At 50.7% G+C, this 19434-nt stretch overlaps 1 protein-coding gene across 1 annotated transcript in view; it reads right to left on the bottom strand.

The window, feature by feature from the left end:
• The window catches only part of CACNG5 (calcium voltage-gated channel auxiliary subunit gamma 5), a 51455-nt gene extending 33154 nt beyond the window's left edge, over positions 1-18301 (bottom strand). Inside the window, exon 1 of the mRNA XM_023212119.1 lies at positions 17823-18301. The gene's annotated coding sequence lies outside the window, so the exon portion shown is untranslated. The remainder of the gene's footprint in view (positions 1-17822) is intronic.
• Positions 18302-19434: the final 1133 nt, after the last annotated feature.

Here is a 19434-nt window from a genome sequence, read left to right as displayed (position 1 = left end):
GGGAAGGGAAGGGAGGGGAGTGGGGAAGGGAAGGAAGGGAAGGGAAAGGAAGGGAAGGGAGGGGAAGGGAAGGGAAGGGAAGAGAAGGGAGGGGAAGAGAGAAAGAGAAGAGAGAGAAAGAGAGAAAGGAAGGAAAGGAAAGGAGGGAACAGGGAAGGGAAGGGACAAGGAAGGGAAGGGAAGAAGGCAGACAGGCAGGTAAGAGTTCAGACACAAAAGACTACATATTGTATGATTTCCTTTATATGAACTTACAGAAAAGCAAAAACTATAGGAAGAGAAAGCAGATCAGTAGAGGGCAGGGCATTGACTGCAAAGAGGCACAAGATAATTTTTTGAAGTGATTGAAATGTTCTATATTATCATGATTACACGTTTATCAAACTGTATACCTAGAAGTGATAAATATCATTATATATGAATTATACCTTTTTAAACTTATTTATACCTTTCTAAATAAGTTTGCATAAAACAGCAATTTTCAGTTTCTTAAAGATTTAGTAAAACTTGCCAAGGAAAACCATGTGGGCCTGTTTCTTTTTGGGGGTATATTTTAATTCTGCTTCAATTTTGTATTAGGGTTCTCCAGAGAGACAGAAATGGGAGATGATATATACATATATGAGAGGGGATTGATTTACTATGGGAATTGGCTCACATGATTATGGAGACTGAGAAGTCCCACAACAGGCCGCCTGCACACTGTGGACTCAGGTATACCAGCACCGTGTCTCAGCCCAATTCTGAAAGCCTCAGAACCAGGGAAGACCACTCTCATTCCAAGGCCAAAGGCCTGAGAATCTGGGAGGCTGCTGGTGCATGTCTCAGAGTCCAAAGACCAGAAAGCCTGAAGCTCTGATGTCCAAGGGCAGAAGAAAAGTGGTGTCTTACCTCCAGGGGAAAGAGAAAGCAAATTTGCCGTCCCCTGCCTTTTTGTTCTATCCAGGCCCCAGTCAATTAGATGATGCCCATCCACACTGAGAGTGGATCTTCACCACTCAATCCAACTCACATGCCAATCTCCTGCCAAAACGCCCTCATGGCACACCCGGAAACAATGCTTTATCAGCTATCCAGGTGTCCCTGAATCCACTTGGATCAAGACCTAAAATTAACCATTATCAATGGTGTTAATGGCTACAATCTATTTAGGTTTTATATTTTTTTTGAGTGACTTCCCAGAAAGTCACCCATATTTGCATAAACTCTTTCATGATATTCTCTTAGGTGTTACATAATGATCCTCCCACATATCATTTTGGTCTTTTTCTAATTCCCACTATTGTTTGTGTTTTCTCTCTCTTTTTCCCTTTCTGATATTTCCTCATTTGGGCAATTTTATTCAGCTCTTACAAACAACCAGCTCTAGATTTTGTTGTTCATCTTTATTTCATTGCTGCTGATGAGAAATCTGCTGTTATTTTAATATGGTTTCTACTCCTTTTACCTCCTCGTTGTTTTAAACACATTGGATTTATTTTATGGACTTTTCCACACTGTTCTACAGCCAAGCTTTTGAAGTGCTAATTTCCCCATTTGCTGTCTGTACTAAGTTGCCTCAAGGTTAAACCATGCCCTCATGTGGTCTGTAATTGTTTTTGTGAGCTCATCTTCAGCAAGGCTTCCCCCCAGCCATCCCTATGGGAATCCTATATACTCTGGCTCCTGGAAGAATCTCTGGAAAGTGGTTTTGGATTTGATTCAGCTGGGTGAGCTAGAAGTTCCATCAGTCCAGGATCTGATTTTACATTAAATTCTTAGCTCAGGATTTCTCCCCCTTGGGGATGTTAGAAACTTAGACTCTGTACCTGTGGGCAGCTCATTCTTCGGTCTTCGTTTTTTTGGAGGAGACTCTCCTCCACCTTCCTAGACAATCTGGGCAGAGCTAAATGTCCTGGCAATTTTGGGGGCTTGTAGTTGGCAAATTTTAGCCTCCCCTTCGTGGAGGGGGAGTCTCAGTGCCAACTTCTGGCCTTGCCAGGGCCCAAGACCGCATTTTACAGTCCATGGGTGGGCATTAAAATTCCAGACTTGAGCTATGATGGCACATATCTGGATCCAGTACCCCCTGGTTCTCCTTAGTATTAGTTCACAAGCTCAAGGCTTTGAGTTTCAGTTCCCTGGGGATTTCCTTCTCTCTTATAAGTCAATGATGTATTTTAAAACCTTCTGAAGTGCTGACAGTTGGTACTCCGTTGCCAAAACTAGAAGTCTCAAATTCAGTACATATTTGTCATCCCCCTCCCTTTCCTAGGGGTGGTATTGGAAAGCTTTAACACCCCCGCCCCACATTATGGATGGAGGAGAGGAGGGAAAGCTGCCTCTTTCTATTCTTCTGCATTTCCCAGTATGCTGCAATGAGCACAAATTATTTTTCCAACTGCATTGTGTGTGTGTGTGTGTGTGTGTATGTATTTGTTTATGTATATATGTGTGAACTTTAGTTTTAAAAATCAGCAAAAGATAACCTATATATAAAGAAAAAATATACTTTAGACCTGAGCATTTCATGGAAGAGGGAGGCCAACAGTGAATTTCCTCCCCTCTCCCTGGGATGGCTTTCTTTGCTTCTTCCTGGGGCACAAGCCAGCCTGCCCCAGGCTTTTGCAATGTTCTATTTTTGTTTCATTATTTAACTGTGTCCCATATACACTGCTAAGTGGAGTGCTCAGTTCCATCGTTTAATGGATAACTGACCTCTGTCTGCAAATGCCCAAGTCACATGGAGCTCAGCAGGCCATTAATGGGGTCCTCAGACCCCCTCCCCCAGTCCATTTCAGTCTGAGGCCAAAAGAGCAGGAATGTGGACAAGTCTTTCAAGGAAAGACACAGAAGGGTTACAGAATGGAGGGCAGGAAGACAGGCTGGGGTGGAGTCCACTTACAGCCTGCTTTTGGGAGCTGAGGGGCTGCCTGGCTGCAGGGGCTTTCTCACCTCTCCTGATCCCTTTATGATCTACTGGACTCAGCTCCAGGCTGGATTGACTTGGAGATGTACTGGGACCCACCTCCTGGAGGACTAGGGGATTTTAATTCTTCTTCCTCTTCTTTCTTCATTATTTAATTTCTAGACCTTCGCAGTGATCTAAACTGTATCTTTTGACCACTTGACCCCAAAAAGATCACACACCCAGGAGCTTGGAAGGACAACGGCAGAATCCTCAGGCAAGAGGGAGAAAGGGTACGTCACAGAGGTGTGTGCGCCTCCATTGCCTGACCTTGACCCTGGGATTCACAGTGTTTTACCCAATGCTGTCCTATGGGGTTGTGACCTCCGTGGCTCCTTCCATCAAGCCCAGAAGATGACATTATGGGTGGCGTGATCCATCTCACCTGTGAGAACACAGAAGCTGAGAGGGGTGTCCTGCCCAGGGAGGCTAGGGCAGGACCTGAACTTTGTGCCTTCTGGGGTGTGGTCCCCCACCTGTGTTCAGCCATTCAGCCCGCAGAGGTAGGGTGCATTCCCCAGGCAGATCCCAGAACACAACCCAAGACCACTCAGCCAGGAAGTGTAATCCCAAGATTCAGGGTTGGGCACCCTGAGTGAGGGGCTCCCGGCCACCACCCCACTGCTAGATCTGCCCTCCTGGTGGGGGAACATGGCTGCCTTCTGTGCTCCTGCCCTGCCTTCCCGGGCTGGCTCCATCTGGCCTGCTGGCCTCCTCCTCCTCTGCCCCTCCCGTCCCAGTGCAGCTAAACCCACCCCTGCCCCCAACCCCAGCGCCTCAGAGGATGAGTGTTCCTCACCCTCCCCACAACAATCCATCCATCAGGATGGAGACGGCCGTTCCCATCCGGAGGGAAGAGGGGGCGGAGGAAATCGATCGCCGGGAATGATGTCTCTGTATTCTGCCTCTCTGGTTTATTTCCCTCTACAGAGGCAGGCGGGGAAAATGTTGGCTGCAGTTTTGACATGAATTGATCCTGAAGCTGGGTGAACCCAGCGGTACTCCCTTAATGGGCAGCCATGGCCTGCCAGCTCTAGGGCTGACAACAAGCACTCAATCAATGCACACGGCGGCAGCCCATTCATCTGATCGCACCCCAGAAGGCACAAAGTTCAGGTCCTGCCCTGGCCTTCCTGGGGAGGACACCGCTCTCAGCATCTGTGTCACCCATAATGTCATCTTCCTAAGCTTAATCGAAGGAGCCAAGGAGGTCACAGCCCCCTAGGAAAACACTGGGTAAACACCATTAATTGCAAAGTCAAGGTCAGACCTTCTGACTTCTCCTTGCATCCAGCACTGAGGCCTGCTCAGCAGGGTCTGAACGTGGGTCACCAGCTGGCGTAGGGGCTGGGAGAGAAGGTCAAAGGAGGGGAGCAGGGCCACTACCAGGACCTCAAATTCATCTCCCCTGCCAAGGTAAAAGCTCCTACCCAACTCGGACTCAAATGCCTTCAAAACTGAGCAGAAATCCCAGTGGTGCAAATGGTCCTATCAGCCAGTAACACTTTAGTCTGAATCTGTAGAGGCTTGTCCTCAGTGAGGATGGTCCCAATGTTGTTTCAGGGACGTGGTAGGGTATATGAGGTGACCGTGTGCAGGGCCCAGCCCACACCTGGGACTGTCCCCCCTGCTGATTAAGCCGGGTTCTGGCCTTGGCCCTGCAGCCCCCATCTGACGGTGTGACATTCGATGGTGTGCTCTCCCTGAAGCTTCACCCACCTACGGAGCCCTCCGTCTTCTCACCTGGGACTGCTTCCTTGGTATTCCCAGGTGAGACAACACTGGGAGATCACACTTCCTTGCAGAAGGGCTAAGACCATGAAACATGGCAGTGTATGTGGAGGTGGGCACAGTGCCTGGCACATGGCCGCTGCTCTCCCGTCAAGCTTCTGGAAGTTTCCCTCAATCCTTGGAATAAGGGGAGAACACAGGGACACCCAGAAATGCAGCAACGTCCCTTAGGAAGGATTCAGAGTGGGCAGCAACCAGTCACAGAGGGCTGGGCTGTCGGGTTCAGATTCAGAAAAAAAGATCAAGAACCCCTGCTACCGGTGGTCTCAGGTAGAGCCGGAGCTGAAGGTGGGTGGGAGCACCCAGGTTGTCTCGACATGAAGGGTGAGAAAAAAAGACATTTTCCACGCACAGAGCAAATCCCACCCTTCTCCAGGAAACAACACTCCTTCCGGGAAGCCGGTGGGGGCCCACCTGACCCCATCACTCACAGCCCACCCGGGCCAGGAGTCTGGGCTCCATCAGAGACATGCCTTATGCCCTGGAAGGAGGGAGCTGGCCTTGGTGCTGTGCATCTGCCAGCCCCAGAGCACCTGGCACGCCCTTTCTGCAGAGCAAGGGTGAGGTTGGCCCAGATATCTTCACCTCTGGGATGAACAGGTGCAAGAGAGGGCTGCCCACCAGGGAACAGATACCTATTTTGAGACCAAGTAAGATTTATATAGGAAGTCCCCTGTCTCCTAGGGCCCTGGCTGGGGGAAGGTGGGTGAGGGGTGTCTGGATATATCACCCTAGGGGGAAGGTGATATGGTTTGGCTGTGTCCTCACCTAAATCTCATCTTGAATTGTAGCTCCCATAATCCCTATGTGTCATGGGAGGGACCCAGGGGGAGGTAATTGCATCATGGGGGTAGGTTTTCCCCCTTGCTGTTCTCGTGATAGTAAGTCTCACGAGATCTGATGGTTTTAGAAAGGGCAGTTCCCCTGCACACACTCCCTTGCCTGCTGTCATGTAAGATGTGCCTTTGCTCCTCCTTCCCCTTCCACCACGATTGTGAGGGCTCTCCAGTCATGTGGAACTCTGAGTCCATTAAACCTCTTTTTCTTTATAAATTATCCAGTCGCAGGTATTTCTTCATAGCAGCATGAAAAGGGACGAATACAGAAGCTGTTGCTTTCTGGCACACCAACACTTACTGCCCATGAGTGGGGCCTCTGGAGGGCAAGTTGTGTCCAGGTACAGAAGTCCAAGGGACACTCTGGGAGATGGAGGGTGCCAGGTACACAGACAGGAGCCAGAAACAGAATGGAGCTCCTTCAAGCCTCAAGCCTCTGACTTTTCAGCCTCACATGAGCCATGAAGTGAACAGGTTGTTAGCTAAGTGTGCACAGTCCCTGAATGCAAACTCTGGCTCTGCCACCAAGCAGGTGTGTGGCTTTTGACAAGTTTGCTTCACTGCTTAGTGCCTCCACATGTGTATCTGTAAAACATGGGTAACCACACTTCCAAAGGTTTTCAGGAAGATCGTAAGTTTTGGCGAGGATGAGGAGAAATTGGGACCCTCATACGTTGCAGGCTGGAGCGTAAAATGATGCAACCACTGTGGAAAACAGTTTGGTGGTGCCTCAGGAAGTTGCACACAGAGTTACCAGACAATCCAGCAACCCCATTCCTAGGGATATACCCAAGAGAATTGAAAGTAAGTCTTCAGACAAATATTTGTACATGAACGTTCATCATGCATTATTCGTAAGTCCAAAGGTAGAAACAACCCAAATTTCCATTCGTGTGGTAGCATGCATGACTAGTACTTTGTTCCATTTTATGGCTTTGTTCCATTTCATAAATGGACACACTGTGGTACATCCATAAAATGGAATATTATCCAGCCATAAAATGGAAGGAAGCACGGATGCATGCTGCAACACGAATGAACCTTGAAAACGTTATGTGCAGTGAAAGAAGCCAGACACAGGGGCCGCATGTTGTATGATTATAATTCCATTTAGGTAATGTGTCCATAAAAGGCAAATCCAGAGGGACAGAAAGCAGATTAGAGTTTGCCAGGGACTTGGGAAAAGAGGGAATGGGAGTGACTTCTTCACGGGTGATGAAAATATTCTGAAACTAGAGAGTGCTGACAGTTGCACAATATTTGAATGTATTAAATGCCACTGAATCACACACTTTAAAATGGTTAAAATGGTAGATTTTATGTTATGTGTATTGTGCCACAATAAAAACCCCTAAATATTGCATCTATTTATATCAAAGAATATGATTCACCATGATTTAAAAAACGCACACCCAAAGTGTATGCATATAAGCAATTATGAGGGGCAGGGAGGTTGCTGGGGGAGGATATTAAAGGAGACTGGAAGCGAAGTGCTTGGCATAGAGTGAACCATGAAGTAACAGCTCAGTAAATACCAGCCTCCCTCAGCTACCCCTCGTGTTAGAGAACATGCCTCTATTGGCCATGCCCTTTCACACATCACCTGGTCTTGGAGCCCCAAGAGGCAGGAGGTCAGGTCCTTAAGGTCTTGCAACTGCACATTGTGGGCCAAGTGACCCTGCCTCCCAGAGTGGATGGAGACGAGACCCCAGGGATGGGACTTGCCTTGAAGGTCTTAATAACTCACCTCCATGGAGGTCTGTGATTAGCACTGGGGCACACAAGCTTCTTGGGCCAAGGCAGATCTCCAAAGGGCAAAGGAGACACTGGGCATTGATTTCAGTGACCGTGGCATGAATGCTATTCAACAAGCAGGTAGTAAATATCCCTTTGGTGAGTCCCTGGTCTAGTGGGGTAGCTGGGAAGGCACCGATGTTGGCAGTGCAGGGGCAAGTTGGCTGATGGAGGTGTGCTGGGGATGCCACAGGAGCACAGACAAGGACCCCTAATTGGGGAACATCTGGGAAAGCTTCTGGGAGAAGCTGATCTTTGAGCTAGTCCATTCCATCACCTGGTTCTCATATGGAGAATACTTTTTTGTTTTTTTAAAAAAATTTTACTTTAAGTTCTGGGATACATGTGCAGAACGTGCAGGTTTGTTACATTGGTATACATGTGCCATGGTGGTTTGCTGCACCTATCAAGCCATTATCTAGGTTTTAAGCCCTATATGCATTAGGTATTTGTCCTAATGTTCTCCTTCCCCGTGTCCGCAACCCCCCTGCCCCCAACAGATCCTGGTGTGTAATGTTCTCCTCCCCATGTCCATGTGTTCTCATTGTTCAACTCCCACGTATGAGTGAGAACATGTGGTGTTTGGTTTTCTGTTCCTGTGTTAGTTTGCTGAGAATGATGGTTTCCAGCTTCATCTACGTCCCTGCAAAGGACATGAACTCATTCTTTTTATGGCTGCATAGTATTCCATGGTGTATATGTGCCACATTTTCTTTATCCAGTCTATTGTTGATGGGCATTTGGGTTGGTTCCAAGTCTTTGCTATTGTAAATAGTGCTGCAATCAACATACATGTGCATGTGTCTTTAGGGGAATAGTTTTTGTTTTAAATGAACAGAAGAGAATTTTGGAAGAGTCAGACCCTGTGCTAAACATTTTGGTTACATTTGCCTTTCACAAATTCCAAAGGTTCAGAAAGAACATGGGGTTCCTGAGGTTTAAATCCTGGACCTATGAGCTTGGTGACTTTGGATGAGTTACTTAACCTCTCTGTGCCTCAGTTTCTTCACCTATAATATGTGTTTCATGATAGTGACCTCATAGACATTCAGTAGAGCACTCAGTATGGGAAATCCAAAGTAGGAACTTGTCATCATCATAGCCATTCCCTTGCACGCAATGGCTTTGGGGCCGAGATCACTGACACCGTTGTCTATAAGGACCCGTTAACTTCGCTCTTCCCAGCCACAAACTTCAGCTGAGCCTCATTCAGACAATATGGAGAGAATATGATGAACTGTGTGTCCTCAGCACCAGGAAGACACAGTGAGTGGCTGTCAATATATCGAGGACCTCTTGCATGACATCTGTCTTCTCCTTTATAATTTTATCATCATGTCTATCTTATATAGTAGCTGCTCTCCTTCTCATTTTAGAATTAAGGAAACTGAGGCTCAAAGAGGTAAAATGACTCACCTAAGGCCACATGCAGCAGTTGAGCTCCAAATCCCACATTCCCTCTGTCCACTGCACAGTGCATATGGCAGGGGCCCAGGACTAGTGATTAATAGCCCAGGTTTGAATTCCCAAGCTAATGCTTACAGCAGAGCTGGATGCCTGATCTGAAAACACACATGATGATAAGGTGTACCTCATAAGAATGAGACAACAGGATGCTTACAAAGACTTTGACAGTGATAAGCACCCAATGAGTATTAGCTCCTAGAATTACTCTATCATCCTGCTACCTCCTATCAGAGAACTACTGGTGACCCATGTTCCTGCAGGCATCTGGCTCTGGAAGGGACAGCACAGATCTGCTGTCTGGGTCATCACTCCAGACCCCAGAGAGTATGGACAACCCCCCAGCCAAGGCTCTCTCCCCCTAAGTCAAGGTCTTCTTTCTTCCCAGCTGTGTCCCCCATGCCAAACTGCACAGACACAAATTCCAGGAGCAGCTCGTACTCTTTCGCTTGAGATCACCCAGTGTGAGAGTAATTCCAACACTGGCTTATTCCAGTGGTTCCTGCCTCCCCCCACCCAGGACCAGGCTGACAGCTGGCTTCCTTCCAGATAGGAGTAGCACCCTTCACCTGACCTCCACCACTATGCCAGCTGCCTTTGAGTTGGGAGCAGGCTGCTTCCACCCACGAAGGGCTCATGGAAGTCCCAACTCCTGGAGCAGAACCACCCCCGCTGCGGCATCCTTGCTCCACAGTGATCCAGGCACCCTGGGTTTAAACACAGGGGAAGATGGGAAACTCCCCATCAGCCAACCCCACGTGAGCAGAAGTCTTCCCACGACTGCACCATGTCTACCTCCTGGTAAGGTCTTTTCCTACCAATTCAGATTTACTCTCTGGGATTATGGAGATAGGTCGCATTTCCCAAACATTCTGCCAGAAACAGAAATTACTTCAACAACCAGAAAATAAAAACCAAAAGGAACAAGGGTCACTGAAGCATGAGCAACTTCCGTCCAACCTGTAGCTCTTGAAATGTCCTGTCCCCCTATGCCCTCCAAGCTTTTCCTCTCCCTCGTTTGGTGCCTTTACTTCTTTAGGTGCTGGACTTCAGAGTGGCGCAGTGAAAGCCTACCCCCATTAGCATCAGAAGAGCCTAGGTTCAAATCCTGGCTTTGCCGTTTATCAGCCATGGGATTGTAGGCAAGCTACTGAGCCTCGGTTTCCTCATCTGTAAAATGGGAATCATAATACCCTAAACCAAGATTATGGTAGAGGATTCCATTAAATAGTGCAATACATGTCAAGTACAAGCTAGATGCTCTCCAAGTGGTAGGAGTTTTTATTGGCCACCATCTTTCGGAAATGTCCTAACACATCAGCCTCTTTCCAGTTGCTGGCATGCGGGACTGAAGACAGTGCTTTAGAAAATTACTCAGCCAACTCATAGGCCATTTTTTCCACTTGCCCACTGGCCTGTTTGCCCCCAATAGTACCTGCTCTTTCTTCAAGAACTGACCCCTCTACCCTAGGAGTGGTCCTTATAGGCACATCGCCTGGTCCCAGATGCTTGGCCAAAGGTGAACACCTGATGCAGCCAACTCCATCAGATACTTCCTCTCAGGAAGGGCCTGGCTCTTTTTAAGATCCAACAGACTGCCTGGGGCTCTTATGGCCTGAAGTCTACAGAGGAAACTAGGTCTGCTGGCCTTGGCATTAGAAATGCTGCAAAAGCTGTGGGTCCTGCCTCTCTTTAACTCCGGATTCTGGGTTCTCATGAAATCGGACTGTGAGGCCCATCCTTGAGTTCCAGGACACACCTGAGACCTCTAATCAACTCTGCCTTTTTGCTTGAGCTACAGTGAACAGAAGGAGCCTACAGGCTTGACTTCCAAGAGACCTGGGTTCAAATCTCAGCACTGCCACTTATTAAGTGGGTAACTGTGGGCAGTGGCTCAACCTCTCTGAGCCTCGGGCTTCTCATCTGTAAAGTTCCTTTATCTGCAACAACCACAAACCCTCCTGACAGTGCTCTCATTATCTGTCTTACCCATGCAGAAGACTGAGCAAGAGTCAGCAAGGAACCTGGTTAAGGTTCTGGGGTAGTGGGTGGTACAGGTCAGATATAAACCCTCCCAGGCCAGGATGCGACCCTCTCACCACCTTGCCTTGCCTGGTAGAGGCTGATAAGCCACTCCCCAACCCTGGAATCACTTTTATATTTCACAGGCCTCCTCGCAGACCACCAGCCCAGCCCATTTGGCAGTGAAGGTGAGGGCATGGCGGGCAGTGGGGCCGGGGAGAGCAGGGAGTTTTAGCCCCCCTAAACCACACTGGGAAAGTGGCACCCTCTTCTGGCCTTTTTGTGTGATGAAAGATACTCTGATTTCTCGCTTGGCTCCACAGCTCCATCTGCTCCGTGGTGCCTATGTCCAGCTTGATTTTCAAATAATCACAGTCCCTTGAGCTCTGGAGCTGGAGGACCTGCAGAGGTTCTGGACTGGAAAACCTCTAAGGGAGGGACAGTTTAATTCCATAAAACACACCTGACCCTTGACACAGAGCAGATGTTCCAGAAAGAGGTTGTGGAGAAGATGAATCCTCTCCCATCCCGTCCTTTTACAGATGGGAAGCAGGGGCCCAGAGGAGTGTGGGGACTTGTCTAAGCTCATGCACAGTGAGAATCACTGGGCCTCAAACCCCTGTTGCCCATCCTGAAGCCAGGGCTCCTCCTGTGGCAGCCCCCTGAGAAGATTCCTGGGCAGGAGGCCTCCCTGCTGTCCTGCCCGGCTCTCCTTGCCTAGGGCAGTGGGAGACAGCTTGGAGGATGCTCCTTTGGGCAGGTACAGAAAGGGCTGCCACCTGCTGGGCGTTACCTTCAGGTGAGTGGAAGGAGCCAATCCCAGCAGTGGGCATTTGGGGATGTTTTCCTGGATGGGCTGGGAAAGGAGAACAAATCTTGGAGCCCCCAAATCACTAAGCTAAAGGGAAAAGTCAAGCTGGGAACTGCTTAAGGCAAACTTGCCTCCCATTCTATTCCATGTCATCCCTCTGCTCAGAGATAGATGCATATCTGATTGCCTCAGTCAGAAACTCAAACAAATGCAACCATTTGTCTCTCACCTACCTGTGACCTGGAAGCTCTCTGTGCTCTGAGTTGTCCTGCCTCTCTGGACAGAACCAATGTACATCTTACATATATTGATTGATGTCTCATGTCTCCCAGAAATGTATAAAACCAAGCTGTGCCCCAACCACCTTAGGCACGTGTCGTCAGGACCTCCCGAGGCTGTGTCACCAGCACATGTCCTCATCCTTGGCAAAATCAGCTTCCTAAATTAACTGAGACCTATCTCAGATACCCGAGGTTCACAGGCCTGCCCAGCAAAGTCACGTGGCTGTAACATCCCATCGTCATCAGAAGCCACAGGCTCTGGAAGACACACCACCTCTGACAGCCACTTACTCAGGGATCAAACAGGGCAAATGCACAAAGACACACTGGCAGACACACACACGTCCTGAGAGGGACCTCACACATCGGGAGCACACGGAGACACACCAGTGTGCCCGACAGTCCCAGGAACCTTCCTTCCTGGGGTCTCGCTGTCACTGCGGCCCATCCCCAGGGAAGACATTCCCACGCAGGAGGAGCAGGGGGGTTCAACCATGAGACTTATCAGGGAGGTGTCTGCGGATACCAGCAGCTGCTCCTCTTTTTTCAACTCTGGGGTATTTTTAAAACCCACATTTCCAGTGATGAGCCTGCCTCTGACATGTGCCTCTGGAATAATGTGAACCTGCCAGATGGGTTCATTGAGGCTCTCTGGATTTAAGTCTTAGGGGTTCTGAGGCTGCAAAATCTTGCTAACGGAGCCTGTGCTGGCTGCCCCTGCTCAATTCCATGATCCTTCACTTGGGTTCAGGCTTAGCTTCCTGGGGAAGTCGGGGCAGCATCATCAGAGGGAACCCAGCAGGCTGGCCCTGAAGACCCTGGGAGGTGCTGACTCTGAAAGGGCCGGACCTCCTCCTTAGCTCCGGAAGAGGGAGCGCTTGACTGCCCCGACCTTCGGGGATACTGGCTTTGACCTCAGCAGATGGCATTGCTGCAGCTCGGTGAATACACAAGTCCAGAGCACGCGCCCGTGGCTGGGCGGATTGGGAGGGGGCCACCTGCCCTCTGGCTTCTCGCTGGCACGCGTGCACAGAGAGGGGGCACTGAGGACAGCATTCCCAACAAAAGCCCTGCAAAGTGGGGATCAACAGTTCCCAGAGAACACCGAGGGTGAGGGAGATTCTGTGGCTCCTCTCAGGCCACCGGCTAGTAAGAGACTGTGCTAGGATTTGAACTCAGTTCTGTGTGGCCCCGAAGTCCACATTTTAGTGTGGACAGTAGGCAGTGGGCGGCCCATGCTCATTCCCCAACAGCGCTGCCCGAATTCCTTAACCCTTCTGGGCCTTGCTTTTCTCAATTGAGCAATGAAGTAAAGGAGTAACACCCGATAGCACTTCAGTGCACATGCGCGGAACAGCCCTGGAGTGGCGTTTGTGCCTAGCAGGTAGTGAGCGCCCACTGACCTCCCCTTTTTACTCACAGAGAAAGCTCACAGCCCTTGGTGATGGGGGACCCATCAGAGCCCACCCAGCTGCTCCCACATTGTCCACTCCCCAGACTCACTGTTCCTCCGTGTTCCTCCAGTTTCTCTTGCTGCAGCTGCTTGGAAGCTCCTTCCCAGACGTCTCCCTCTCACTCTCTCCCCACCTTCCCATCTCTGATAAATGTTACCTGCGCAGTGAGGCCCTTCCTGGCGCTCCTTTTGAAAATGGCAACCCTGCCTCACCTGTGCTCTCTAAACCCTGACCCTGCTTGGTCTTTCTTGCGTCTTCATCATGCAGCCTCCTCCATTTTCTACGCCTACACCACATGTATTGTTCATTTCTCTCTGTGGACTGCTTGCTCCTAAGAAACAGGATTGATTTTTGTCTTTCTTTCTAGCTGTATCCCCAGTGGTTCTCAACAGCAGACTACTTTGCCTCCCAGGGGATTTTTGGCAAGCTCTGGAGACATTTTTGGTTGTCAGAATGGGTGGGAGGGTGGCCTGGCGTAATGGTTTACACCTGTAATCCCAGCACTTTGGGAAGCCGAGGCAGGTGGATCATGAGATCAGGAGATCGAGACCACCCTGGCCAACATGGGAAAACCCCATCTCTACTAAAAATATAAAAATTAGCCGGCCGTGGTGGCACATGCCTGTAATCCCAGCTACTCGGGAGGCTGAGGCAGGAGGTTTGCTTGAACCCAGGAGGTGGAGGTTGCAGTGAGCCAGGATAGCGCTACTGCACTCCAGCCTGGGTGAGAGAGTGAGATTCTGTCCCAAAAAAAAAAAAAAAAAAAGAATGGGTGGGGGCCTGGGGTGCTACTGGTATCTCATGGATAGAGACCAGCACTGTTACAGAGCATCCTACACCGCCCAGGACAGCCTTCCCTGCACCAAAGAGAACAAGGCAGCCCCAAATGCCAATAATACTCCAGTCATATCCCTGTTACTTAGAACAGCAGCCAGCACATGCATAGCAGGTACTCAGTAAATGCTCATTATGGAAGAATGAGGAGCTGCTATCGTCATTGTTGTCATCGTTACTATTATTTAAGAACAGATGTGGTCGAGAATCATCCTTAAGGATGGTCCCTTGGGTGCTCATGGCCAATAGGTCACACTGGTGACTTAAAACATCTTTCTTTTGGTCTAGGCTCCGCCCCGTGGAGCATCCAGAAAAGGCAGCAAACTGCTTATTGCTGGGGCTTCACCAGCCAGGACCAGTCTATATCATCAAGCCTCCCAAGTGCCCAGGTGATACCAGCCTTCTCCTTCCTACAAGGAGCCTGGCCATGGGCTACCGTGAGCAGGGACCCTCAGTCCTCACCCATCCATCCCCCGTTCCGCTTGTCCCCACACTGGAAAATTCAGGACCTTGTGCCCAACTGAGCAAGGAATCACCTCCACAGGCCTTTTCAGGGTGATCCCAGCCGAACTCTGCTCCCCCCAAGCCACTCTCAGCCCAGGAGACTTGTGGGACTGAGTGAATTATGCCATTTTTGCTTCTTTCAAGAAAGGGCAAGAGGAGTGACAGGGGAATTTTCGGGGAGGCACAGCCAGGCAGGGGATACTCTGTCATTTTGCTGACCTAACAAATTATCACTGACAATTTTAAACAGCCAGCGTGACCAGGCCAGCCTCTCCTAATGCAGAGGGCACCACCCATAGAACACACGAAACCCCACGTGGCGTGTTCTGAGCCGCGGGTAGAGCAGCATGAAAAGAAAGGATGCTTTTGCATCAGGGACTATTTCACCTCTCGAACATGCTGCCGGAGCCCAGCCCAGCCACAGGCCTGGCACCCACCCTATATTCACACGGATAATTCCCGCTTGAGATTCACAACTTTCCCTGCCTGAGGCCTGCCCCTTCCCCCTCACCCCAAGCCTCTCCTTCTCCCTGGGGCCTTCTTGAGCTTAGCAGCTGGGCCTGTCTCTGCAGAACTGTGAGGCTGGCAAAGTACAATCTTCTCTCTGCTACACTCCCCAAGCTTCTCTTTCCCTCTTCTCTGTTCTGCCTTCTCTTTCTCTCCTCTCCAAGGTCCTGAAAGATTCTAAACAAGTCATTGATGCTAAGGTTTAGTAACTGACATAAGACTATGAACCATAGGAATAAGTCTCTAATGGTGGGATATTAAGCATCAGATGACTCGGTTTGGGGAAACAGGATGATATTTGGTGGTCAGGGGTTGTCCTGGTGCCCCTGAAGTCTCAAGTGGCTAGTCCCAATTCTGCCAGGGAGTAGGACTGGCCCAAAACTCAGAAAAGATGACAGAGCAGGCACATGCCAAGTGTCAATGAACCAGGAGACTGTGTGAGGTGGGCCCAGGACACCAATGGCTGGGGGCAGAAGCTGGGGACAGAAGTGCCAGCTCCCCACAGAGGCAGGGCTTGCTGGAGACTGGGTTGCATCCTCCATCCTCACTTTTTGGGAATCCAAGCTCAATCTGTGAACTACCCTGCTACTAAAATTCACACCACTTCCCCCACCTCTAAGGATGGCATGAGGGATCCTAGCTACACAGCCACTTCCCTCAAGTCCAATGTCAGAGAGTCAGGCTGAGGGCTAGAGAAAGCAGAGGCCACAACACCAGCCCTGAACCTTTGTGACCTTACTTGATTCTCAAAACACCCTGCCAGACCCATTTTACAGATGAGGAAGCTGAGCCTCCAAGCGTTCTGGAAGTTGGACAATGTCACACAGTCAGGGACCTAGCAGGGTTTGGAGCCCATGTTTTCCACAGCAACCTAAGGCCAGTCTCTTCTGAACAAGCGTGAACAATTCAGCCAATCTCTCCATGCACCAAGTCACAGAGCCCCGCTTACAAGCCTGAGAACGGCTGAGCTCCCACAAGCCTGCTGTTGGCTTGTGGGGCCTTGGATGCAGCCAACCAGGATGCTGGGGTTCTCACATCACCAACAGCCCCAGCCACAGCAGGTCCACATCCCTATCTTCCGTCGAACTGGACTACCCAGCCCCTCAGCACATCCACTGCCTTTCACATGACAAGAGGGAGGAGGTGTGGGGGTGGGGAGGTCTCAGGCACAAGCACAGATTTCACCCTGTTAGGCACACTGGGGACCTGGCCCTGAGATGGGGTGTCCCCAAGCTATCTCCAAGGGCTGTGTTAGCAGAGAAGTGACGCAGAGCTAGGGCTTCTCAGGCAGCCAGGAGACTTTGGCATGAGGGGCTGGCTACAGTGTCTGCAAAGGGGTGCCACCAACCTGCCACTGAGATGCCTGTGGTCCTGAGACCAGGACATCAGAGCCAATCCAGGTCCCATACCCACACCCAGGCAATCCAGGCTGTTAATTGATCAAGACCTGGGGTTTGTGGAGATGAGGGGAATGGGTGTGAGGTGGCCAGGAGGGGAAGCCTCATCTTGTGTTCCCCAGGATGGATGTGGAGCAGAAGCCAGCCTTGGTGACAGCTTGCATGTGACATCTGTCAAACTGAGACAGCTCCCACTTGGGGATCCTGTCCTGGGTCCTGCTCTAACCCAGTCACTGATAATCCATTGCAAAGTGAGTGAATCCCTTCCTTTCTGGGAACAAGGGTTTCCTCAACCACCGGTATGCTTGGCAGGTACCGGGGGCAGCCCCGGGGCAGCCCTGGAGAAGCTAGTCAGAATATGAGCTTGTTTCCTCCCCAGCCAGGCTCCCGGAATTATTTCTCAAATCATTTTCAGTCCTAGGAAGTGATAATTTGATTTCACTTTAACATTTTTAACAAGCTGCATCTTCATCGACTGCCAAATTAGGCTGAGAGCAAAGAGATCGGGTAAGAGGGGCTTTGGAGTGATTGGGGAAATCAAATTTGGGGTGTGCCTGGGGGGTTGACACTTCACACTCAGCACCTGCTGCGGGGTCCTTATCGTACCACCCTGATCACTCCCGTGAGTCCATCTCTGCTCAGTGGCTCCTGGCAGGGACACCCCCTCCTGTCAACCCTCCCCACAGGCAGGAAAAGGAAACCCCGGGTCCCACAAGCTGGAGAAATGAGGCCACCCTGCAGGCTGTGATAAGCGGGGAGTCGGACCCGCGTAGGCCGACAGCCCAGCTCAACAGGTGGTGGTGGGCTTATTCCTTCCTGCATTATCCGGATAGTTCTGCCAGCCCCATTCAAGTCCGACGTGGAAAAGTCTGCCCTCAGCTTTGGCGTGGGTAAACTGCCTGGAAGCGCCTGCAAAGAGGGGGCATCATCATCTCCCCCGACACATCCCTGGGACAGACAGATGGACAGACACACAGGCACACGCGCACACACACGACCGCGCTCCCCATCACCCTGCCCCTTCCAAGGTGCGCGGTCGCGGGGGCTCTCCGGCCCCTGCCCCTGGCTGGGCGGTCATGGGGGCACAGCCCGGCGCCGCAGCCCAGCACCGGTGGGAGACAGTCCCCCGGGGACCCCCCGGATGGAAGAGCTGGTCTCTCCCGGTCTTCCCGGCTTTTACCTCGCTGGAGCGGCCGCGATCCCCGACCCGGGTCCAGTGTCCCTCGCCGGCTGGGAGCGCGGGGCGGGAGGTACCGCGCTAATCTGCCCGGGACGCCCGCCCCGTCCAGTCAGCCCGAACCGCTCCGCGCCAGTGACCGTGGCCGCCGCCGCCGCAGCTCGCGCCCTGGACCCCGAGAGGGAGGGGCGGGCAGGGGGCGGGGCCGAGGGCGGGGCCTCCCCACCCCTGCGCTACCAGCTGCGGGCGGGGTTTGGGACGGATCGGATGCGGTCTCCCAGCCCAGGAGGTGAGCACCTCTGGGGTGAGCACCCCCGTGGGGGTGGCAGGTGAAGAGTTGGGGGCTGGCGTGGGAGAGGAGAGGCTTTCAGAGTCCGCTTCGGGCTGGGAGGCCCTGCCTGGAGTCGGACTCACTTTCAAATTCCAGCAGCTGGGGCTGCTGCCTCTGCTGTTGCTGCTGCTTTTAAATAAGGATGATGATGATGATGATGATAACGATAACGGAAGAACAATGCCAGCTAGTATTTATTGAGCACTTACTAGTGTAAGCGTTCAATGAGCTTCACACGTATTAAGTCATTTAATTCTCACACAAATCCCATTTTACAGATGAGAAGACTGAGGCACAGGGTGCTTAAGTGAGTAGTCTGAGGACACACAGCTGGAAAATGGCAGACCCAGGATTGCAGCTCAGGCCTGTCTAGGTGCAGAATCTGAGCCTTTAAAGCCCCACTATGCTTTTGTGCTGGGTGGTCTTAAGCTAAGTGTTTGTCCCTCTTAACTGTAAAATGGAAATGTGTGTCCAATAAGTGGTGGTAACTAACACTTAAATATTTCTTCCTTTCTTAGGTTCTATGTCTCCTTTAGTCTCTGGGTCCTGGACACCGAATAGGTGCTCAGTAGATGTTTGTTAGTCTGTGACTAATTTGAAAGTGGCAGCTGGAGCCAGTGTGGTCAGCCAGGTTGGAAGGCGGACCCAAGGGCTAACTCTTCCTGGCTTGCATAGCCGCACATCTTTATTGCTTTGAAATGGCAGCCTGACCGATATCTTTGTCCGGCACACCTGTGCAGATGCTCACAGACCAGCAGCTTCCCCTCAAAGGCCTGTAAAATCTCTGCAGACCATGTGGAAGATGTGGAAGATGTCAAAGATGTGGCATGTGGAAATATGTGGGGGCAAAGTTGGTTGCTAAATAATGAGACATCAGCAGTGAACATATTTGCTTAAAACTGTAGGGTAGAAACCCTTATAGAAGCATCTCAGTTGCTGAGGTCTCCTGACATGGGAGGACTTTGTCACACATGAATGGGGCAGGTGGAGTTGGGACAACTGAAGGTTTTTGGAAAGGATACACTAAGTGTCTGTTCACAGCATTTTAGGCCTGTGCAGTTTTTGCCTTTTCTCCCTTTTCCCACCTGCCCCACGAGTGTTTTTCTCTATCCCCCAGAATACCCTGATGGAAAATTCTCATCCCATATGATGGGTGACCACATCTCCCACTGGATTGAGTGCCCCCATATCTTAAATTCGCAATGCCCATTATCCTCAAACTCTTCCAAATGTGCTAGTTCCTTCTGCATGGATTGCCCTCTACCCTACTTGGAAAACTCCTAT

Source organism: Piliocolobus tephrosceles, chromosome 16, assembly GCF_002776525.5.
Source record: "Piliocolobus tephrosceles isolate RC106 chromosome 16, ASM277652v3, whole genome shotgun sequence".
In the NCBI taxonomy this organism is placed as follows: Eukaryota; Metazoa; Chordata; class Mammalia; order Primates; family Cercopithecidae; genus Piliocolobus; species Piliocolobus tephrosceles.
This window is presented reverse-complemented; position numbering and strand designations above follow the sequence as displayed.